The sequence below is a fragment of the Heptranchias perlo genome, chromosome 42, assembly GCF_035084215.1.
Source record: "Heptranchias perlo isolate sHepPer1 chromosome 42, sHepPer1.hap1, whole genome shotgun sequence".
Classification (NCBI taxonomy): Eukaryota; Metazoa; Chordata; class Chondrichthyes; order Hexanchiformes; family Hexanchidae; genus Heptranchias; species Heptranchias perlo.
This window is the reverse complement of record NC_090366.1, coordinates 15115899-15129062: the sequence shown is the minus strand read 5'-3', so window position 1 is coordinate 15129062 and position 13164 is coordinate 15115899. Positions and strand designations below refer to the sequence as shown.

Below are 13164 nucleotides of genomic sequence, written 5' to 3'. Positions count from 1 at the left end.
TGACAAGCGGGCTGGAGGGGAGGGAGGGGCGAGCAGAGCACGGCACGGCAGGGAGCAGCTCCAATGCCATTTCCCAGACAGAGCAGCAACCTGGGCCAAGAATAGACACTTAAAAATAGGCCAGAGCCAGTGGAGAGCCAGTCAGCGATCAGAAACCTGCCCCAACAAGTGCACTGCGTGTGGCCTTTCATCAGCATTATAAAACTCAACTGGTCAACTCTTCCCCGCCCCATGGCACCCAATCTCAGTTAACGCGGCCCACGGTATTGCCATTCTGCACCCCCCCCCCCCGGGAGCCGAGACAAGGTGTTGGCAGGGTATTAACCACCTGTGCTCGCCCTCGCAAACATCCACTTGCCAGCAAGGGTTCAGCAGACCCCGACTGACCCAGCCCGGGGATGCTTAAACCGAAACTCTATAAGCGAGGTTCACGGCGAGCTGTGGGAGACAATTTGTAGCCCCGCAAAGTTGTCAGAGAGTTCGGCCAGCCTCATTACGCTGATCAAAATTAAATGTGAATATCAACTTTAAATACAAACTATATCCAGGTGAGGATTAAAAACAGTTTTGATTAAATGGCGGTGAAGAGTGCCCCACAGCATCTATTCTCAACAGCACCAACAACTGCATTCGGCTAATTCAGTAGCGATAAGAAACCTGCCTGGTCTATATGGGTCAGTACTTTTACCTACTAAATCATCAGCAGAATTGCATGGCTGTCACACACTGCTGAAGAGGCATTAAGGACGTAAAACTTTTGCTAATGGATTTTTCCTGCTCCTTGCTAAAAGGCCTCTCCTAATATTGTTTACTGTTCCACACAAGAACATTTGTGACAAGAAAAAAATAACACTTAAACCGATAGTCTTCAAAGCTGTGCAATACACTGGTGTAACACTTTTCATTCATCAAATTGCTCCTACCAGCAAGTCAGAGAGCTACAATCATCAGTAATTCACCAAAACCAGGAAGAGCTGTGGAGGCAGCAGATGCAGTCAGTTATGAAGAAGGATTTAGATCAATTTTTCAGTTGAAAAACATTAAATTAAATTTAACACTGACAAATGTGAACTACTGCACATTGGGTGAAAAATGTGTGACATGACTATACAATGAATGCGACTTCAGAAAACAGTAGGGTTAAAACCTGCAGAGGTTATACTAGGCTTTACAATGGACTGCATTTTTTATATACTTGCTCTTGGGATGTGGGCAGCAATCATGATCTATCCCTGGATGCTCAGTCACATGGTGTGACTGGTAGGCTAGACTGAGTAAGGACAGCAAGTTCCCTTCTCTGAAGGACATTCATTGCATTCAATTTCACAACTTGCCACGGTGGGATTTGCATTAAAACTTGGTGTTGCTGGTCCTGTGTCATAACCACGGCTGTACCCCTTACAAATCTGGTCACCAGGCCACAGATATCACATGCATGAATTGAAGAGAGTGTAGAAACGAGCAATAAGCACGATCCCAAATGTAATGGGGATGAGCTACGAGAGGAACTCTAGCTCTGTGGTCTGGAGTGAAGCACGTTAAGGAGGAACCTCACTGAGGTACATAGAGTACTAAATGGCATAAAATAAACCCAGAATAGTACTGCAGCATAAATCAGACCATTGGCACCAGAGGGCTTAAATTTTAAATTAATAAGTAAATTTAATATGGAACTTAGAAGAAACTTCTTTACACAGAGCGCTGACTGGACTAATCTACCAAGGGAGGGGGTAGAGACACAGGAATTAGGGGTGTTGAAACAGAGTTGGATGGTAGGTTGGGATAATCAGGTGTCTGGGGGGGATAAGTCTTAATGGGCGGAATGTTCCTCGACTTTTTGCCTGCAGTTTGACGTGTGAAAACGTAACACTTTATTGAAACCTCGGTGGCAAGTGTGCTATAATTACCTCGATAGCCATCAATAAGCAACGACTTACTGCAGCATTAAAATAAAGGTACATTCCAAGGCACTTCAGAGAAAGGGAATAAAGGACACAGACACCAAGCAGGCAGGGTGATTGAAAGCTTGGTAAACATACGAGTCGGGAGGATTTTTTTTTAAAAAGTGGGGGTGGGGAGAGTTAGGGATCGGGTTTGAAGGAGTAGGACCGAGGTGGCTCATGGCTCTGCTAGCAACAGTGGAGGGGGAAGATGCACAGAGGCTGGAGTTAGAGAAATGGAGTATTTGGGAGTAGATCGCAGATACAATGGAGCAAGGCCATGGAGTGATTCTTGGATGAGGACAAGGATTTTGAATTCAACGGGGCGACTGCACATGCACGTCAAAATGCAAGGGCCCAATAACCTTCCCCTCCTCTGAAAAATTATTTCGTTTGTCACACCCACAATGAAAGGGTTTGAGCAGATAAATAGTAAATGATCCTTTCAACCTGTTGGTCGATTGGTAACACAGGGCTGTAAAAGGAATAGTACTAGAAGCAGTTACTAGAGCGGGGAAGAAGAAACATTTTCACACAAGTTATTAGAACATGGAATCCGTTACCACACGGGGTTACTGATGGAGCTTTTAAGGGGAAGTTAGATAAACACAAAGATATTAAAGGAGATGGGGAGAGCAGAGAAGAGACATTTTCTCTGAAGAGCAGACAGCTCCGATGGGGTAAACCAGCATTGGAACAATGGGTACAGAGGCCAATTTCTGTACCAAAATGCCTGCGATTCACAGCAGACTGCGGATCAATCTGCAATAAGGCTGGCCTTTACAGAACCTTACAGACTGCAAGCCAAATAAAACAGTCCCTGCCTCACTTGCTAGGAACAGCACGAGTGGCATGGGAGGGAAGAGAACGAAAATTGCAAGAGGCAGGCAAATACAGCTCTGCGTCGGTCGAAAGGTCAACGAGACAACAATTAAGTACAGCTAGCAGATGCCCACGAGGACACTTTCTCCCCACTAAGGTCAGTGCAACAAGTCTGCTTTGCTTCTAGTTAATGTGCGTCTCGGGACCTCTGGAGAGGAAACCTTCCGCCGTTTATACTGTAACAGCTGAAATCTGTTTGAGATGAAAGCTGGGGGATCAAGACCAGGGGCAAGTGCTTCACACTGAGTGCTGCTCGCCTTTAAAAGCAGGCGCAGCCCCGACTTGTTACTGGATCAGGGAGATTAGCATTTCCTGAAAAATGGATCAGTGGAACTCTGTAATAGAGCCAATGATATTATGGTGGCATAATTCTCAGTCAGGCAAAATACTGTATGTTGTGAATTGGCACACTAACCCATGTAAGCCAGCTATTAGACCATTGTTTTTTAAAACGAGCCGATTGATTATAGTGAAGAACTAAAACTATGTAAGGCTCACCTGAATCTCTGCTGCCCGTATCCTATCGCGCACCAAGTCACGCTCACCCATCAACTCTGTCCTTGCTGATCTACATTGACCCAGGTCCTCCAATGCTTTCAATTTAAAATTCTCATCCACTTGTTTAAATCCCTTCATGGTCTCACCCCTCCCTAACTCTCCGATCCTCAGATTCTAGCCTTTTGTGCACCTCTCCCTTTACCCCACCAGACGGCCATGCCTTCAGCCGCCTAGGTCCCACGCTCTGGAATTTCCTGCCTACTCCCTCTGCCTCTCAAATTTCCTCCCCTCCTTAAGAGCCCACCTCTTTGACCAAGCTTTTGGTCATCCCTCCCAGTATCTCCTTTTTTGGCTCAGGGTCCATTTATTTCTGATTATGCCTGTGAAGCACCATGGGACTATGTTAAAGGCGCTATATAAATGCAAGTTGCTGTAATACTCTTACTAAATGTGATTGTTGAATTGTGAATATATAGTTATTACAGTGACACTGTTTTGCCCCCACTCCTCCTGAGGTCATCGTACACTATTCTTCCTCTCTGCACTCCTCCCCCAATTAACACTGGCAGTCTTCTCCCCCTCCTACACTCTGGCGCTCTTTCCTCTCCCACAAATTCCTTCTGGGATATCTCTGTCTCCCCACTCAATTCAAGCACTCATCTCCCTCCTTTCCCCAGTTAATACCAGCATCCTCGTCGATGCCCCCTGGGCCATTCTCAGTTTGTGTGTCCTGTGCCAGAATATTGAAAGCTTTTTCACGCTGAGCTGCATAAATATGGACAATACCCTGAAAAGGCTGCCAGGTGCGTAGGGTGAGTGAGACAGCTCGACGGAAGCCCAGTCGCTGTAGTGAGTGCGCTGCAGTGTTCATTGGGGAATCTGGCACCCAAGGTGAGGGGTGCTGGTGCTGAGGACATGGAACTCCTATTTCAGGCAACTAGTGTCTGTATCAAACACTCCCAGGGCTGATACAGCACAGGCTAGATACAGAGTAAAGCTCCCTCTACACTGTCCCATCAAACACTCCCAGGGCAGGTACAGGGTTAGATACAGAGTAAAACTCCCTCTACACTGTCCCATCAAACACTCAGTCTTGGCTCAGTGGGAGCACTCTCACCTCTCGTCAGAAGCTCCACCCCAGAGGTCTGAGCACACAATCTAGGCTGGCACATAAGACCATAAGAGATAGGAGCAGGAGTAGGCCATTTGGCCCCTCGAGCCTGCTCCGCCATTCAGTGAGATCACGGCTGATCCGATTTTTTAACCTCAACTCCACTTTCCTGCTCTTTTCCCCATATCCTTTGACTCCCTCGCTGATCAAAAATTTGTCCAACTCAGCCTTGAATTTATTCAATGACTCGGCCTCCACAGATTTTTGGGGTAAAGAATTCCAAAGATTCACGACCCTCTGGGAGAAGAAATTCCTCCTCATTTCCGTCTTAAACGGGCGACCCCTTATTCTGAGACTATGCCCCCTAGTTTTAGATTCCCCCATGAGGGGTAACATCCTCTCTGCATCTACCCTATCGAGTCCCCTCAGAATCTTGTATGTTTCAATAAGGTCTCCTCTCATTCTTCTAAACTCCAATGAGTATAGACCCAACCTGTTCAATCTTTCCTCATAAGACAACCCTTCCATACCCAGAATCAACCTAGTGAACCTTCTCTGAACGGCCTCCAATGCAAGTATGTCCTTCCTTAAATAAGGGCACCAGAACTGTACGCAGTACTCCAGGTGTGGTCTCACCAGCACCCTGTACAGTTGTAGCATGACTTCCCTGCTAATTTAGTTTAGTATTCTTTCAGATGAAACATTAAACTGAGGCCCATCTGTCCTCTCAGATAGATGTAAAAGACTCCACAGCTAATATGAGAGGAGCATGGGAGTTTTCCTAATGTCCTGGCCAACATATATCCTCAACCAACACCTAAAATAGATGATCTGGTCATTTATTTCATTGCTGTTTGTGGGAGCTTGCTGTGCGCAAATTGGCTGCTGCATTTCCTACATTACAACAGTGACTGCACTTCAAAAGTACTTCACTGGCTTTAAACCTCTTTTGGACGTCCCGAGGTCATGAACGGTGCGATATAAATTTGTTCTTTCTTTTCAAAGCTTAGGCTACACCACCCAACGTCCCATTCAGAATGGAAATCCCCCAAGGCATCAGTGTGACAATCCTCTCCGCCCCCACCGTCCAGTCCCATGGGAATTTGACTTGACACTTGTCCGAAATTAAGTCCACATTCTTCAGACTCTTGTGGCAGGCTCTACCAGCTTACATTGTCCAAGTTTATAATAACGCTACGTTACATGGCTGCTCTATTAATAAGAAAGCTCTGAGCAATTGGAGCTGTGTAAGATGCAGATATGTTTACAATAAAAGGAGGTGCTCGCAGAACATGGAACACACAGAGGAGTAACCCTATATTGCTTTAGCTGCCTACGATTTTAAAATAAGTAATCGCAGGGTGGCATTAATCCCCTCTCAAAATTGGCAAATATAATAACAACCCTTGCCAAGCGCTTTCTGGACTCTTGTAATTGCGAGTTCTTCTCAGGCCCAAGAATTGGCAATGCCCAGGATCCCAACGAACAAAAACAAAGAGCCCACAGTGTTTTAGGGACAGGGCTGTAAAATTGATCAATTAATTGGCCCGTCGTTGAGCCAGCTGGGACAGGGGAAACAGGAAAGTACCCACGCCGCATACAATCTGATCATTCAGACCGCGTTCCCAGAAATGTGCCAACAAGCCTGCAATAAAATAAACGCTGAAACGCACATCTCACATCAATAGAAGCTACACCCCCCTCCTTTGGACAGGAAACCCAAAAATCAGGGACTTCTATTGGGTAGCAACATGAATATTCAGAGCAGTAATATTTACATTTTTGCATTATGACGTATGTTTCTCTAATGAGATTAATTCATTGTTCTGGTTTCTTTAAAACACAAATAGAATTTAACGGAGTTTCTGCCTGTTTTTTTTCCCACACTTGTTGAATCAGAAGGATTAACACTATATTGTCTTCTGATGGTACACAATCTCAGATCCTCAGTTCGTTGGATGGGGGGGGGGGGCACCATCTATCTCAACGCTAGTGGTGGACAGGCCGAGCCCTTCTTGTTGACCCGCACTGAACGTTCCCCCAACGCCACAGGCGGATGCAAACCGCACGTGTGATCCTGCCAGCGGCTAGCGCAGTCGTTCGGTTGGTGTCAAATGTTATGGTTCCCGTTCCTGATCACCATCCCGCATTTGCTGCTGGAAAGACGACGGGATCAGACCGGGCTGTGATACCCCCAAATATCCTCCTGGGAATGACTGCCCAGGGTCACTTGGATAAGGTACCAGGCAACTGCTGGTACCTGAGAAACTGCAGCCCAGCAAGAGTCACAACCTTCACAAGAAGGGAGAAAAAAAATGGCAAACATGAATGTGATGATTATTCTGCTAAGTAAATACTAACATTGTTTGATTTGTTACATCAGCCTCTTTTCTTTCCAATGGCGTACAATAGCTGTATTGAGTACAATCATGGCAAGTGTGCTACATCCATACTGAGTACGAGAGGACAGGTAGACCAGAAGACAGCCAGCCCGTGAAGGCAGGTCCATTATGTTGGCCTGTTAAGTGAGTTGAACAATGGTTTACCGTGAGAGAAAGTCAAAGTTACAGGGGGTAAAAATGGGAGATCCTCATGTCAAGCTTTTTTTTAAAAAAGCACAAAGTAAATCGCAAAAGATTTCCATCACTGGCAGCAATCCCAACTGACCCACTCATAACCAGAATGAATGAAATATCACTGCCAAGCAGAAAATAATCCCTTTCCCCCAGTAACCTCAGGGCTGCAGCTCAGGCATGCAATGTAAATAATCCAGCTACATATGCAAGAAACAGCAGTCAAATCAGAACGGACATTGCAAATACAAGAACTGTGTATACAATCCATACAGACCCACACTGGGTACAGGCGCTGTCCATAAACCGACAGACCCACACTGGGCACAGGCGCTGTCCATAAACCGACACAGACCCACACTGGGTACAGGCGCTGTCCATAAACCGACACACAGACCCACACTGGGTACAGGCACTGTCCATAAACCGACAGACCCACACTGGGCACAGGCGCTGTCCATAAACCGACACACAGACCCACACTGGGTACAGGCGCTGTCCATAAACCGACACACAGACCCACACTGGGCACAGGCGCTGTCCATAAACCGACACACAGACCCACACTGGGTACAGGCGCTGTCCATAAACCGACACACAGACCCACACTGGGTACAGGCGCTGTCCATAAACTGACAGACCCACACTGGGCACAGGCGCTGTCCATAAACCGACACACAGACCCACACTGGGTACAGGCGCTGTCCATAAACCGACACACAGACCCACACTGGGTACAGGCGCTGTCCATAAACTGACAGACCCACACTGGGCACAGGCGCTGTCCATAAACTGACAGACCCACACTGGGTACAGGCGCTGTCCATAAACTGACAGACCCACACTGGGCACAGGCGCTGTCCATAAACTGACAGTTCCACACTGGGCACAGGCGCTGTCCATAAACAGACAGTTCCGTACTGGGTACAGGAATGTGCGCAACATTTTAAAAATTAGGACGACATTTACAGAAATCTTGTATAAAAAAAATGATCTCTCCACAGGTCCACAGATTGTGGTTAACTGCAGACTTCATCCCAGATAAACCAGACTGAGTGGCAAGGTGATCCCTCGCTTCCCAAAAGAGGACATTCCTCCACACAAGAACACCTTGGAATTGAGGATGAGGGGACCCGGGTTCCACTAAGCTGTGTCTGAGTGATTGACAGTCTGCCAACTGTACCCGGTCAGTGGATGCCTTGCTTATCACATGGTCGGTTTTTTGGTTGAGTCTATTTTACTTGTGATTAGGTCTGGGTGATGTTCCTGTCAAAAACAGCTGGAATGTAAGCATGCAACATGTGCTGTGCCTGTAGGGAGACAGTTTCCTGCATTCTTACTGTAAATTGAAGGGTATCTCACAAGCTGTGTGCAGAACTTTCACCGATAAAAAGATATTTTGCGTTGAGGCCGAGGCTGGAATATTTTGCTCCCTATCACTTGCAGGTCTCCTCACTACCCACAGCTGTCAAGAGGACAGATGGGTAACTGTCTGCCAACCCTGCTCTTAAGCTGGCCTCTGGTAGGTGCAAAAGCACATCCCAGGACATCTTTCCTTGGACTGGGAAAGCAACAGGCCCTTCCTGCAAAGGGTCAGCACCCCATGGTAAAGCTCGAATCTCCGCCTGGCACCAACCACGGGTACATGGTAGGTAGAAACTCAACTCTGAGGCTCAGGACATTGGTGCTTGAACTGATGGCAAAGCCTGGACATGAAAAGTACCGAGAGAAAGGACGGGGGGGGAGGGGAAGAGGAGAGAGAGAGAGAGAGAGAGAGAGAGAGAGAGAGAGAGGAGGGGGGAGAAAAGCCCTCCGCTCACAGCTAAATCCTGGTATTAATTTGATATCGTATCCTCTATATATGAAAGCTGCTCTGATCTAGACAGCCAGAGCACTCCACAAAAACATGCCCAACTTAAAGAGTCCCCTTTAATTACTGAGCTGCTGCAATATGAACTGTACCTTCAGAGCTGCCTGTGGGCCTTGTGGGCGTGACCCGGACCACAGGCACCAGTCTGAGAGCTGCCCGACCTTCTGGAACACACCCACACTGCTGACTGGCAGCTCGCAAAAGGTAAACAAACCCAAAGTTTACATCGGGTCCTGGTAATTAAAGGAAACTGGAGGCCGGCCGGCCTTTTATTACATTTGGGATGCTCTTTTGAACTAAAGGAAATTGGACATATGGATTATGAAAGCCTTTTGATTAAAGGAAAAACACCACAAAGACGAGAGGGGGCACCCCCCACCTCCCCATAACATCTGCAACAAGTAACACTGTCAACATCTGTCTGATGAGAAAGAATTCCGAGAGAGAGACACCTTTAGAATCATTGAATGATACAGTACAGAAAGAGGCCATTCAGCCCATCGTGACTTCTAGAATTAGGGAAGTCCAAGCCCCAAATAATAGCAGCATTAGCACGAGAACAAGCCCTAGACTGGATGTTTTGAAATGGTGATAACATGCTGCTCATGTTTGCTCCGGGTTGTTCCTCTTTGGAGTTCAGTGATCCAGACGGACATAGCCCAAGCTCAGAGTGGCCGTACAAGCTCAGATATTGTATCAGTATTTGATGCAGGTCGTGTGTTAAGGGCCTGTAATAGCGTGGGGACTTTGAATTGTGTGGATTACTGCTCAAGTGTGTTTACTCTCCTCATACTGCATTTCTTCAATGTCAATACTGAAAGCATGAAACAGAAACGCAGATGCGTCCACAACTCAGTTACCCAGCACAGAGAAGGGTCAGAGCAGCACAGCAACGAGCGTGCAAGAGAAACCCAGCAGTCTCCAAACGCTCAGTTCTACCCTGGTGTTCTCCCCCCAGCAGACAGCACAGCACTCCCCTCACTCTCAAGATGCATCTTCAATAGTTCCCAAGCCCATCTCTGGGAGGTATGGCACTGCATGGATTTTGTGCACGGCTTCATCACACAGTGAACACACGGACCTGCTTGGTTTTGATATGGATCACACGACATTCTCTAGAGACACTCACACTTGTCTGCACTCCCACCTGGGCTGTGCAATGTAGCGTGCACTTCCATCACTCCCTCCTTTATGCACAGCACAAGGCATCTCCCTCCTTGGACGCCTGCCAGCACAATGACCACACACAGCTCCCCCTTGAATGTAAGCCAGCAGTGGCACCAAGCTCACCCTGCCCGCAGATCACACAGCACCTCTGCTTCCCTTTAGACTACAAAGCCTCACATGTACTCAGGGTTTAAAACCTTGTTTTTTTGGTTGGGGGGGTCTAAATAATGTCATCTCATTGTTTAACCGGGACTCTCAGCCAGGCTGATAAACTCATACAAGATTAAGAAGCTCCCAAATCTTAAATCTGTTGTTCTAATTTCTGACCAGTATTCACACGCAAACAGTACGGGCAAATGATTGTATTTACTATGCAAATAGAGATGGGGTGTGGATAGAGACAGCACTGGTATGACTGCTGTGTCACATCACTGAACCTGGACTATCACAAGCCACCCCACTGATAGCTTTTGCAATAAACCTCTGGGGCCACGTTTGCTTTGCCAGTGCTGAACATCCATTGGAAACCTTTAATAACCAATGTCTGCGCATTGGGAGTCGCAGCAGGAAGTAAAGAAAACATGGCTCCAACGGAGAAACAAACCTTCAGGGGTCTGTTCTACATTGAGGAAATTTCTGGGCATACTACTCAAAAACCGAACAGATCAGCCCAAAACCAAATGGAACATGAACTGAAGAATGAAGATTTGAAGACAGGGTACAATGTAGGTGGAAGTATGAGGAACAGCCCAGACACCTTCTGTAGCCAAAAGCTACCCTCTAAACTAGAAGAGAAAACTAAACACAAGCAATATGAGGCTCAACATTACGCAAGGAACTTAATAAAATTATCCACAAGCCAAGAGATTATGGGGAGGGAAGTAATGGGGAAAAGACATCACTGAAAATAAATTGCACTACGATCCCAAGTCCATCACAACAGAATATTTGTTAATTACTGATTGTATGCATCCTATACAGTAAATTTCAATTTAAATCCAGATATTGCAATCGCAGATGAAGATATAAAAATGACAATTATAACATTAACAACTTGCAATAAAGCCCACAGCCTCCAACTCCCAATACTGAATAGTGCCGAAGCTCAGATCACAAAAGCTGAAGATGGTGAATAATTAAGTACCACAGATCAATGAGGGGAAATTGTCATTTTTATATTTTTCAAACATTCTGGATTACATATAAAATATATATATATATATATATATATATATATATACACACACACAGACCAGTTACTGACTACATATTGATATTTACACAGATCATTGATTATGTATCAACATTCCAAGTTGTTAATTATATATTTTCGCAATTAGATCCCATGATTGGTTTTATTATGTATTAAAATTACAGACCCAGCTATTGGTTTTATATATTAACTCGTACACAGGGAGTCAAAACTAAGTGTACCCTTCAGGTAAAAGTGAGGTTAGAGAAATGTGGATAATTGAACTAGTGTATGCAAACATAATTCACTCCACATTTAAAAGTCAGATAGTCTGTGCTTGTTTTTATAAACCATTATAGATTTCCATGCCCACATTTATAATGAAAACTTGATCAGACACTGTCCTTTCACCCTCTGGGACCCTGGGTTCAAATCCAGGTGAGATCCATAGGATCTAAGTCTCCTGTCTCTGTTGAGAGACTGGATTGTGCAAATATTGATTTCATATGTCTATATTCAAAATCTTGCATCTACACGCACCTTGTCAAATTTTCTTATTATAAATTACTAGGTCCCCATTTATGATGGGGATTTCCTATGTAAACCTGTCACACTGCAGCAGCACCACTGTACAGAGGATGTAATTACAGCACAACATGTTTACATAGGCAGTCTCAGTATAAAGGTGGTTGAAAGGATGCACAGAATTAAATAGAACATACAGCACAGAAGCAGGACATTCGGCCCAACTGGTCTATCCCGGTGTTTATGCTCCACTTGAGCCTCCTCCCTCCCTACTTCATCTCACCCTATCACCATATCCTTCTATTCCTTTCTCCCTCATGTGTTTATCCAGCTTCCCCTTAAATGCATCTACACTATTCACCTCAACTACTCCTTGTGGGAGCGAGTTCCACATTCTCACCACTCTCTGGGTAAAGAAGTTTCTCCTGAATTCCCGATTGGATTTATTAGTGACTATCTTATATTTATGGCACCTAGTTCTGGTCTCCCCCACAAGTGGAAACATCTGCCCGCAGACACAGGTTTTTATTATACAGATTACAGCTCAAGTTATTGATTTGAGATACATATTAACTACAGCACCAATTATTGATTACATATTTTAATCAGTCACTGTGACAAATTGTATCACTTTAATTACTGCTCAAGTTGCTGATTTTATATTTAACGATACAGATTTTGATTTATATACATAATAATTAGGCCATGACTAATCTTTTATATTAATTGTAGAGACATTACTGATTTGATGACTGCAGATTAGACTACATTATTGATTGTGTGTATACCTATACATATGGATAATTAGACTGATTTTATATTAGAAATACAGACCCTGTTATTGATCATATATTTAATTAGACTCCGTTACTGATCATATAGAGGGATAATTAGACTCTGGTTTTATTATATTATGATTTTATATGAATAATTGGTCCTGTGACTGAACCTGGGTATATATGGGTGTACATTTATTTTAGCTCCCAGTAATTATACATTTAATACAAGTCAAGACTTGAAGAAAAGCTCAGGCGAAAGGGGAAATAAACAATAGAAACTGGGATAAAGGTCACGGAGCAGGCCACAAACACCCTCCAGCTGAAGATGGGCGAGAAACTACACCGAGCACTGATATTTCGGGGAGGAGTCGGAGGCGAGGCCGGGGATGGGCTTGGGGCCTACACGCCGGCTGCTTTCCGAGGACGGGGCGGACTCACCTCAGAGCGGTATGGGCGCGGGGGTGGCGGTGGGCCCGGGCCCCGGCGGGGGCCTGCTGCGGTCGGGTGGCTCCGTGTCCGCGGTCTCCGGTTCCCCCTCTGTCTCGGTCGGTCTCTTTCTCTCCTTGCGACCGTCGCTATGGGGCCCCCCCCACCACCGGCTTCCCGGCTCGGCGCTTCTTCCTCCCC

General features: G+C 45.7%; 1 protein-coding gene across 2 annotated transcripts in view; it reads right to left on the bottom strand.

Moving 5' to 3' along the window:
* The window catches only part of LOC137306258 (dual specificity tyrosine-phosphorylation-regulated kinase 1A-like), a 58996-nt gene extending 45832 nt beyond the window's left edge, over nucleotides 1-13164 (bottom strand). For both annotated transcript variants that reach the window (XM_067975414.1, XM_067975415.1), the window contains exon 1: nucleotides 12976-13164. The gene's annotated coding sequence lies outside the window, so the exon portion shown is untranslated. The remainder of the gene's footprint in view (nucleotides 1-12975) is intronic.